Below are 11,755 nucleotides of genomic sequence, written 5' to 3' on the forward strand. Positions count from 1 at the left end.
CCATAATGACCTCCTGAGCTTCTCCGGCTGTAAATTAAACACGTCGATTTGTTTAAAAGTGAGTTTTTCTCCACAATACTGCAGCAGATTCTGAGCTGTGTGACAGAACTGGTTATCTTGACCTGCCTCGTGCAGATAACCAGCACAGATGCCATTAATCTCCTTCAGTAACGGCCTAATTTAGCCAGTGTTGCATTCCTGCATGTTTCCATCAGCAGCAGCAGGTTTGGCCCACAGACCAAATCCACACTCATCTTCAGTTTAATGTTTATCACTTTCTAGAGTTTAACCCTTTAATGCTGTATCTTTCCTATTTGATACGGTCTCAGACCTTTGGCATCACTTAATTTTAATAATTTTGACATATTAAACAATAATAAACAATAAACATGCATTTTTTTATATTTATTTTGTTAAAGGGCCAAACAAAGACTTCAGATTTTTAAAAATTAGAAGTTTCTCCCCATTTTTCCTTGGGTCGGTCCATCAGCGTCACTAGACCCCATTTACTGGGGCACATGCCCCAGTATGAAAGCTACGATTAATTTTCGACAATAAATATTTATCATACATTAGTTCAAAAGGAAAAGATCTATATTTCAACTCAAACGCGTAGCAACTCCAAATAGAGGATCCAGCTCAGGGTTAGGGTGACCGTGCACGAGCAGCAGGTGAACCACATACACATCACGCAGCTCTTCGTGTCGGGTGAGCGCACGGCGCAGTTTGAGGTCTCGTAACGTCACAAAAACAGTCAATTTTATATTATTTCTATCAATGAAACTACTTTGTTCAATAGCTTCTAAACCAAATGACCCAGTCATGTCAAACCAAAGCTGAATTGAAGCAGAAGATCCAAACAAGACACAACATAGGAATGTGGCAGTGGCACGGAGCAGTGTGTGTGTGTGTGTGTGTGTGTGTGTGTGTGTGTGTGTGTGTGTGTGTGTATGTGAGACGGGGGATATATGGTAGGGGGCCTGTGCCCCAGTAGGGCTTTATGCCTAGCAACGCCCCTGGGCCCTTCCCTCTGCAGATGATGCAGAAAGGAGCTCATTGATGTGCTGCTCTTTGTTTTAACTCTGGATTTTTTCTGTTTTCTGTCAGCAGCTTGCCGTAACAGACCAATGAACGGCCTCATCGCAGGCAGATTGCTGGATAATAAAATTTGTTTTATTAGTTTTGGTTTTGGTCCTTTATCTCCACTGAAGCTGAAGATGAAGAATCCCACCAGGATCAAGGATGTGGAAATGCTGCTCAGCGCTGTGTAGAGCGTTCACAAACACCGACTGTGGTACGAAAAAACATTTAAAAACTGAACTTCAGAGAAAACCCTGAGCTCTGAAGATAAACTGGATCGTGATCCTCTACAAGTCCACCAGACGGAGGGTAGAAGACGTGTTTAACCCTCTGGGTGGACGGATTTAAGACGACATAGCATCCAGCAGAGTCTCCGTTCCAACTTCTGTCCACAGCTCAGACTTCAGCCTCAGAGCGGTTTTTAATTTGTGTTGAACGCTGTGACACTGCAGACATTTCTGGAAACGACGCCACAGAGAAGCTGCTGGAATCAGAGCTGAAGGAGGTGCGACCAGATATTAAAACGGTGTTTTAGTTTGTTGGACGGGTCGTGTAGAAATAGAAAATGTTTTAATGTCATGAAGGAATGATGTTTGAAATTTAATTTGGCCATGAAGTCATAACCTCCGTCTCTTAGAAAGAATCATTTTTGGATCATTTATACAGGATTCTAGTTATTTGAAAGTGAATCAGATTAGTGAATGTTAATGTTTAATTTTAACGTTGGATTTTTCTAACCCACTTCCAGCCTTTGTAGTTATTTTATTGATTGGTTGAATTAATTTAATGTTATTTAAATAAACAAACAGTCTATACTGCATTTCTGGAGCCGACGGCGCCCGCAGCGTCCTGCAGGCGAGAAACCAAACCAGTTAACTTCTTCCTCTTCCGGGGGGCCACGTGACGTTGCAGCAGACTTTTGCTTTACGCACCGCATCACCCGCCGCCCAGCGGATGTAAACACACCGCCGTTCTGAACACACTGATTCAGCAAAGAAACACAAGAAGATGTTTTCAGAAGAAGCGATTAGACAAGAGTCAGGATCACACTCCTCTACTGTCGCAGGACAGGTGGGATGATGACGATGCTGGATCAGGTGTCAATAGCGGGCGCCACTGAGGAAAGCCACTAGCTTTCCGTAGTGCTTCTTTAAAGGGTAATAAAGGATCTGTCTTGCTTGTTTCTGCAGGACAGATGTTGACTCTAGAGTACAGTTACTCCCCCCAAAACCTCCACACAGTCACTTAAATAAGACGACCTGCTGAGAGGTAGAGGATGAGGAGCGAGTCGTTCTTCCTCACTGTTGGGTTTGTAAAAAGAGGCTCAGGATGGTCCATCCTGGTGTAGGTTCAGGATATTTCTGGAATCTGCATGTGCTCACAGTCGTGTTGGTCTGGTGGCGAAACAGAGGTGTGTGATGCAGAACAACCGACATACCTGTTTGCCTCAGGTTCACCTGCTGCTCTTCTAAAAACACACTTCACCAAGCTCAGTCAAAGCAAACCAGGTTAACCAGAGTCCCCGTCAACCGGGTCACTGTTCACCAGGTTACTGTTAACCAGAGTCACCATTAACCAGGTTACCGTTAACCAGAGTCCCCGTTGACCAGAATCACTGTTAACCAGAATCACCATTAACCAGAATAACCAATAGCCAGAATCACCATTAACCAGGTCACCGTTAACTAGGTCACCATTAACCAGAGTCACCGTCAACCGGGTCACTGTTCACCAGGTCACTGTTAACCAGAGTCACCATTAACCAGGTCACCGTTAACCAGAGTCCCCGTTGACCAGAATCACTGTTAACCAGAATCACCAATAACCAGAATTACCAATAACCAGAATCACCATTAACCAGGTCACCGTTAACTAGGTCACCATTAACCAGGTCACTGTGAACCAGAGTCCCCGTTAACCAGAATCACCAATAACCAGAATCACCATTAACCAGAATCACCATTAACCAGAATCACCATTAATCAGAATCACCATTAACCAGAGTCACCATTAACCAGGTCACTGTTAACCAGAGTCACCATTAACCAGGTCACCGTTAACCAGAGTCACCGTCAACCGGGTGACTGTTAACCAGAGTCACCATCAACCAGAGTCACCATTAACCAGGTCACTGTTAACCAGAGTCACCATTAACCAGGTCACCATTAACCAGAGTCCCCGTTAACCAGAATCACCAATAACCAGAATCACCGTTAACCAGAGTCACCATTAACCAGGTCACTGTTAACCAGAGTCCCCGTTAACCAGGTCATCATTAACCAGAACCACCATTAACCAGAGTCCCCGTTAACCAGAATCACCATTAATCAGAATCACCATTAACCAGAGTCACCATTAACCAGGTCACTGTTCACCAGGTCACTGTTAACCAGAGTCACCATTAACCAGAATCACCAATAACCAGAATCACCATTAACCAGAATCACCATTAATCAGAATCACCATTAACCAGAGTCACCATTAACCAGGTCACTGTTCACCAGGTCACTGTTAACCGGAGTCACCATTAACCAGGTCACCGTTAACCAGAGTCACCGTCAACCGGGTGACTGTTAACCAGAGTCACCATCAACCAGAGTCACCATTAACCAGGTCACTGTTCACCAGAGTCCCCGTTAACCAGAATCACCAATAACCAGAATCACCGTTAACCAGAATCACCATTAACCAGAATCACCAATAACCAGAATCACCATTAACCAGAATCACCATTAATCAGAATCACCATTAACCAGAGTCACCATTAACCAGGTCACTGTTCACCAGGTCACTGTTAACCAGAGTCACCATTAACCAGGTCACCGTTAACCAGAGTCACCGTCAACCGGGTGACTGTTAACCAGAGTCACCATCAACCAGAGTCACCATTAACCAGGTCACTGTTAACCAGAGTCACCATTAACCAGGTCACTGTTCACCAGAGTCCCCGTTAACCAGAATCACCATTAACCAGGTCACTGTTAACCAGAGTCCCCGTTAACCAGGTCATCATTAACCAGAATCACCATTAACCAGAGTCCCCGTTAACCAGAATCACCATTAATAAGAATCACCATTAACCAGAGTCACCATTAACCAGGTCACTGTTCACCAGGTCACTGTTAACCAGAGTCACCATTAACCAGAATCACCAATAACCAGAATCACCATTAACCAGAATCACCATTAATCAGAGTCACCATTAACCAGAGTCACCATTACCCAGGTCACTGTTCACCAGGTCACTGTTAACCAGAGTCACCATTAACCAGGTCACCGTTAACCAGAGTCACCGTCAACCGGGTGACTGTTAACCAGAGTCACCATCAACCAGAGTCACCATTAACCAGGTCACTGTTAACCAGAGTCACCATCAGCCAGGTCACCGTTAACCAGAGTCCCCGTTAACCAGGTCATCATTAACCATAATCACCATTAACCAGAGTCACCATTAACCAGGTCACCGTTAACCAGAGTCACTGTCAACCAGGTCACTGTTCACCAGGTCACTGTTAACCAGAGTCACCATTAACCAAGTCACCATTAACCAGAGTCCCCGTTAACCAGAATCACCAATAACCAGAATCACTGTTAACCAGAATCACCATTAACCAGGTCACTGTTAACCAGAGTCACCATTAACCAGGTCACCGTTAACCAGAGTCACCATCAACCGGGTCACTGTTAACCAGAGTCACCATCAACCAGAGTCACCATTAACCAGGTCACTGTTAACCAGAGTCACCATTAACCAGGTCACCATTAACCAGAGTCCCCGTTAACCAGAATCACCAATAACCAGAATCACTGTTAACCAGAGTCACCATTAACCAGGTCACTGTTAACCAGAGTCCCCGTTAACCAGGTCATCATTAACCAGAATCACCATTAACCAGAGTCACCATTAACCAGGTCACCGTTAACCAGAGTCACCGTCAACTAGGTCACCGTTAATCAAGTCCCTGTTAACCAGGTCACCATTAACAAGAGTCACCATTAATCAAGTCACCGTTCACAAGAGTCACAGTTAACAAAGTCACTAATCACCAGAGTCACCGTTAACCAAAGTTACGTTAAACCAAGTCACCATTAACCAGGTCACGTTTCTTCATCTTTATTCTGACTCCACACACCAACAGCTGATCAATCTTTTTCTTAACAGCTGAAGTTTCCCCTGAAACAAATCATGAAACCGTCTGATCACTGACATCATTATGATTTTCAGCCTTTATTTAACCCTTAAACCTCCATCAGATTTCCCCAAGGTCTACCTCCTCCACCAGGAGCGGTGGTGTATAGCTCTGTGGGGTAAATGTGATGGATATTTTACCCTTTAGCTGATCTATGGAAGTTTTCCAGCATTTCTATCCCTTCCAGGAGGTTTACAATCCAGCCACTAAATGTAGTTTTATTCAGAGACTCTATCTGGTAAATCCACAATGATCCATGATAACAGCATTATTTATCACATTTCACCATAAAAACATCACCATCACTACTATGTTGCTAAAAGACCTCTATTTAGACCTGGACATGATGGTGAAGCCACTTCCTGTCAGACTATCCACCAATCAGAGAGCTTAGATTGATGGTAACGTCCAATCAGGAGCAGCCAAAGATCAACCAGTGAGCAGAAAGTTCTATGTGTGTGTGAAAAGAAGAAAAATAATGCTCCTCTATGGCTGGAATAAAGCCAAGAAGACGTTTCTGATGCACGGTGGCGCCACAAAGCAGCTGAGCTGGAGTTGGTTTAGTGAGGATAGCAGGTAAATAGTAGCAGGAATAACTGGAAATGAGGAAAAGTGGAAACATGGAAATAGTTTCTGTTGTGTGTTTGTTTCAATAACAATATTTTTTCTCCTGAAAGACTTGAGAGAACGATGAGATGAGAAAAGGTTTGGTCACTGTTGGTCTGTGTGTTATTTCTACAAAGTTCTGTTAGTAATAAATTCTGCTTTCTTCTTCTGGTCGACCTTTATGCTGCTAAATCTATTCATACATTCATTTTACATCATTTTACCTCCCAGTCTGACACCTGCTACAGACTGGTTTATACTGGGATTAAAAGCTGTTACAGACTGGTTTATACTCAGATTAAAAGCTGCCACACACTGGTTTATACTGGGATTAAAAGCTGTTACAGACTGGTTTATACTGGGATTAAAAGCTGCTACAGACTGGTTTATACTGGGATTAAAAGCTGTTACAGACTAGTTTATACTGGGATTAAAAGCTGCTACAGACTGGTTTATACTGGGATTAAAAGCTGCTACACACTGGTTTATACTGGGATTAAAAGATGCTACACACTGGTTTATACTGGGATTAAAAGATGCTACACACTGGTTTATACTGGGATTAAAAGCTGTTACAGACTGGCTTATACTGGGATTAAAAGATGCTACACACTGGTTTATACTGGGATTAAAAGCTGTTACAGACTGGTTTATACTGGGATTAAAAGCTGCTACAGACTGGTTTATACTGGGATTAACAGATGCTACACACTGGTTTATACTGGGATTAAAAGATGCTACACACTGGTTTATACTGGGATTAAAAGCTGTTACAGACTGGTTTATACTGGGATTAAAAGATGCTACACACTGGTTTATACTGGGATTAAAAGCTGTTACAGACTGGTTTATACTGGGATTAAAAGCTGTTACAGACTGGTTTATACTGGGATTAAAAGCTGCTACAGACTGGTTTATACTAGGATTAAAAGCTGCTACACACTAGTTTATACTGGGATTAAAAGCTGCTACAGACTGGTTTATACTAGGATTAAAAGCTGTTACAGACTGGTTTATACTGGGATTAAAAGATGCTACACACTGGTTTATACTGGGATTAAAAGCTGTTACAGACTGGTTTATACTGGGATTAAAAGCTGTTACAGACTGGTTTATACTGGGATTAAAAGCTGTTACAGACTGGTTTATACTGGGATTAGAAGCTGTTACAGACTGGTTTATACTGGGATTAAAAGCTGCTACAGACTGGCTTATACTGGGATTAGAAGCTGTTACAGACTGGTTTATACTGGGATTAAAAGCTGTTACAGACTGGTTTATACTGGGATTAAAAGCTGTTACAGACTGGTTTATACTGGGATTAGAAGCTGTTACAGACTGGTTTATACTGGGATTAAAAGCTGCTACAGACTGGCTTATACTGGGATTAGAAGCTGTTACAGACTGGTTTATACTGGGATTAAAAGCTGTTACAGACTGGTTTATACTGGGATTAAAAGCTGCTACAGACTGGTTCATACTGGGATTAAAAGCTGTTACAGACTGGTTTATACTGGGATTAAAAGTTGCTACAGACGGGTTTGGATTAAAGAAAACTAGGACCAAAAATAGTAAAATTGTCTTGTTTTAAGGGTTTAACAGCATTACGACACAACAACGATGATTTACAGCAAAGATCTGGAGCTGGAATCAGTCCAACTGCAGCAACAGCCAAAAATCTACAATCTGACTTTTTCCTTTTGGGTTTCATAAATTCATCTCAGGCACTTCTTCAAAATGTGCAGCCAAACATCCAGAATCTCACCCCAGATAAGGTCCTGCACATTTTCATTCATCCTCCAACAAACTCCGTTTCCTGCTGATTAAATAAAGTTTTTACAAACCGCAGAGTCGAGCTATTTAAGGAAACAAGCAAGTCTGTTTTTATAAAAGATTCAACTTGGACTCAGTCTCACGCAGAAGCTGCAGCACCAAATATGGACGATTGCACCGCTGAAAATAGTCTCCATCAGAAGTCCACCATCATCCTCATCCTCATCAGGAGGCTGGAGAGCTTTTCAACGAGGACATGCATCTTTTCCTCTGACATGAGGAAAAGTTTGTAGCTTCAGATAAATTTAACGGGAACTTTTAATGGGACGGAGGTGTGGACGAAGCAGAAGGTGTGTGAATATTAATGAGCATGTGTGTGTGATTGCAAAGCGCGTTTAATAGCCAAACACACAGAACTTCATCACTAATTCATACAGCTGGATTATGTCAACATCAGCACACACACACACACACACACACACACACACACACACACACACACACACACCTTCCATTTATATCTACTTTGTCCTGAGACGCTGTGTTCGCTGTCATCTGTTTATTCTGCTTTAACACACACACACACACACACACCCCTCTTTTCTCCAAGTTTTCCACTCTACCTCCACCCCTCCATCCCACCGTCCCGTCCCGCTCCTCCGCTCGACTTCTTCTCCGCTCCCTTCTTCTTATTCTATTCTCAGCAGTGTTATCTGGAGCAGTTTTCATCCTACTTACCGCGGCCGGTGATGGAGAGGGGGATGAAGAGGAGGAGGAGGAGGAAGAAGAAGCAGGTTTTCCAGGTGGAAACAGCTGGATGAACGTGGGAAGATGGAGGAGGAATAATGGAAAGCAGGAGTAGGAAGAGTTGTACTGTCTCAGATCTGTCCTGCTCTGCTGCCGCGGCAACAACCACGTCTCCTGTCATCCCTCTCTCTCTTTTTCTGGCTCCACCTTCTCCCATTTGCTTGCTCGACCCTCCCCTCCATCTTCCTTCTCTTTTCTCACTTTCTCTCTGTTCGCTGTCATTTCTGCTTCTTTCCATCTAGAACTCGCGTCCTCTCTCATTGACTCACATCTCCACGTTAAACAGAACAAACAATAGAAGTTAGTTCATGAAATACAGAAAAATCATTTTCTGTCACGTTGGTGTTTAACTCTTAAATTTTAAAGCTATTTTTTGCTGTATAACACAAACCAGTATAAACCAGTCTGTAGCTGCTTTTAATCCCAGTATAAACCAGTCTGTAGCAACTTTTAATCCCAGTATAAACCAGTCTGTAACAGCTTTTAATCCCAGTATAAACCAGTCTGTAGCTGCTTTTAATCCCAGTATAAACCAGTCTGTAGCAACTTTTAATCCCAGTATAATCCAGTCTGTAACATCTTTTAATCCCAGTATAAACCAGTCTGTAGCAACTTTTAATCCCAGTATAAACCAGTCTGTAACAGCTTTTAATCCCAGTATAAACCAGTCTGTAGCTGCTTTTAATCCCAGTATAAACCAGTCTGTAGCAACTTTTAATCCCAGTATAATCCAGTCTGTAACAGCTTTTAATCCCAGTATAAACCAGTCTGTAGCAGCTTTTATTCCCAGTTTAAACCAGTCTGTAACAGCTTTTAATCCCAGTAAAAACCAGTCTGTAGCGGCTTTTAATCCCAGTATAAACCAGTCTGTAACAGCTTTTAATCCCAGTATAAACCAGTCTGTAGCAGCTTTTAATCCCAGTATAAACCAGTCTGTAACAGGTTTTAATCCCAGTATAAACCAGTCTGTAGCAGCTTTTAATCCCAGTATAAACCAGTCTCAAAACGCTTTTCATCCCGGTATAACACAGTCTGTAACAACTGTTAATGCCAGTATAAACCAGTCTGTAACAGCTTTTAATCCCAGTGTAAACCAGTCTGTAACAGCTTTTAATCCCAGTATAAACCAGTCTGTAGCGGCTTTTAATCCCAGTATAAACCAATGTGTAGCAGCTTTGAGTCCCAGTATAAACCAGTCTGTAGCGGCTTTTAATCGCAGTATGAATCAGTCTGTAAACGCTTTTAATCCCAGTATAAACCAGTCTGTAGCAACGTTTAATCCGAGTATAAACCAGTCTGTAGCAGCTTTTAATCCCAGTATAAACCAGTCGGTAGCGGCTTTTAATCCCAGTATAAACCAGTCTGTAACAGCTTTTAATCCCAGTATAAACCAGTCTGTAACAGCTTTTAATCCCAGTATAAACCAGTCTGTAGCAGCTTTTAATCCCAGTATAAACCAGTCTGTAGCGGATTTTAATCCCAGTATAAACCAGTCTGTGACAGCTTTTAATCCCAGTATAAACCAGTCTGTAGCAGCTTTTAATCCCAGTATAAACAAGTCTGTAACAGCTTTTAATCCCAGTATAAACCAGTCTGTAGCAGCTTTTAATCCCAGTATAAACCAGTGTGTAGCAGCTTTTAATCCCAGTATGAACCAGTCTGTAGTGGCTGTTAATCCCAGTATAAATCAGTCTGTAAACACTTTTAATCCCAGTATAAACTAGTCTGTAGCAGATTTAATCCCAGTATAAACCAGTCTGTAGCGGCTTTTAATCCCAGTATAAACCAGTCTGTAACAGCTTTTAATCCCAGTAAAAACCAGTCTGTAGCGGCTTTTAATCCCAGTATAAACCAGTCTGTAACAGCTTTTAATCCCAGTATAAACCAGTCTGTAACAGCTTTTAATCCCACTATAAACCAGTCTATAGCAGCTTTTAATCCGAGTATAAACTAGTGTGTAGCAGCTTTTAATCCCAGAAAAAACCAGTCTGTAACAGCTTTTAATCCCAGTATAAACCAGTCTGAAAACGCTTTTAATCCCAGTATAAACCAGTCTGTAACAGCTTTTAATGCCAGTATAAACCAGTTTGTAACAGCTTTTAATCCCAGTATAAACCAGTCTGTAACAGCTTTTAATCCCAGTATAAACCAGTCTGTAACAGCTTTTAATCCCAGTATAAACCAGTCTGTAGCAGCTTTTAATCCCAGTATAAACCAGTCTGTAGCAGCTTTTATTCCCAGTATAAACCAGTCTGTAGCAGCTTTTAATCCCAGTATAAACCAGTCTGAAAACGCTTTTAATCCCAGTATAAACCAGTCTGTAACAGCTTTTAATGTCAGTATAAACCAGTCTGTAACAGCTTTTAATCCCAGTGTGAACCAGTCTGTAACAGCTTTTAATCCCAGTATAAACCAGTCTGTAGCAGCTTTTAATCCCAGTATAAACCAGTGTGTAGCAGCTTTTAATCGCAGTATGAACCAGTCTGTAGCAGCTGTTAATCCCATTATAAACCAGTCTGTAGCAGCTTTTAATCCCAGTATAAACCAGTCTGTAGCAGCTTTTAATCCCAGTATAAACCAGTCTGTAGCAGCTTGTAATTCCAGCATAAACCAGTCTCAAAACGCTTTTAATCCCAGTATAAACCAGTCTGTAGCAGCTTTTAATCCCAGTATAAACCAGTCTGCAGCAGCTTTTAATCCCAGTATAAACCAGTCTGTAGCAGCTTTTAATCCCAGTATAAACCAGTCTGTAGCAGCTTTTAATCCCAGTATAAACCAGTCTGTAACAGCTTTTAATACCAGTATAAACCAATCTGTAGCAGCTTTTAATCCCAATATAAACCAGTCTGTACCAGCTTTTAATCCCAGTATAAACCAGTCTGTAGCAGCTTTTAATCCCAGTATAAACCAGTCTGTAACAGCTTTTAATCCCAGTATAAACCAGTCTGTAGCAGCTTTTAATCCCAATATAAACCAGTCTGTAGCAGCTTTTAATCCCAGTATAAACCAGTCTGTAGCAGCTTTTAATCCCAGTATAAACCAGTCTGTAGCAGCTTTTAAACCCAATATAAACCAGTCTGTAGCAGCTTTTAATCCCAGTATAAACCAGTCTGTAGCAGCTTTTAATCCCAATATAAACCAGTCTGTAACAGCTTTCAATCCCAGTATAAACCAGTCTGTAGCAGCTTTTAATCCCAGTATAAACCAGACTGTACCAGCTTTTAATCCCAGTATAAACCAGTCTGTAGCAGCTTTTAATCCCAGTATAAACCAGTCTGTAGCAGCTTTTAATCCCAGTA

At 41.8% G+C, this 11,755-nt stretch overlaps 1 protein-coding gene across 2 annotated transcripts in view; it reads right to left on the bottom strand.

Annotated features, from left to right (window-relative positions):
• LOC121652337 (potassium voltage-gated channel subfamily D member 1-like) overlaps window positions 1-8,532 on the bottom strand; it is a 46,335-nt gene extending 37,803 nt beyond the window's left edge. For both annotated transcript variants that reach the window (XM_042005073.1, XM_042005072.1), the window contains exon 1: window positions 8,388-8,532. The gene's annotated coding sequence lies outside the window, so the exon portion shown is untranslated. The remainder of the gene's footprint in view (window positions 1-8,387) is intronic.
• Window positions 8,533-11,755: the final 3,223 nt, after the last annotated feature.

The sequence above is a fragment of the Melanotaenia boesemani genome, chromosome 13, assembly GCF_017639745.1.
Source record: "Melanotaenia boesemani isolate fMelBoe1 chromosome 13, fMelBoe1.pri, whole genome shotgun sequence".
Lineage (NCBI taxonomy): Eukaryota > Metazoa > Chordata > Actinopteri > Atheriniformes > Melanotaeniidae > Melanotaenia > Melanotaenia boesemani.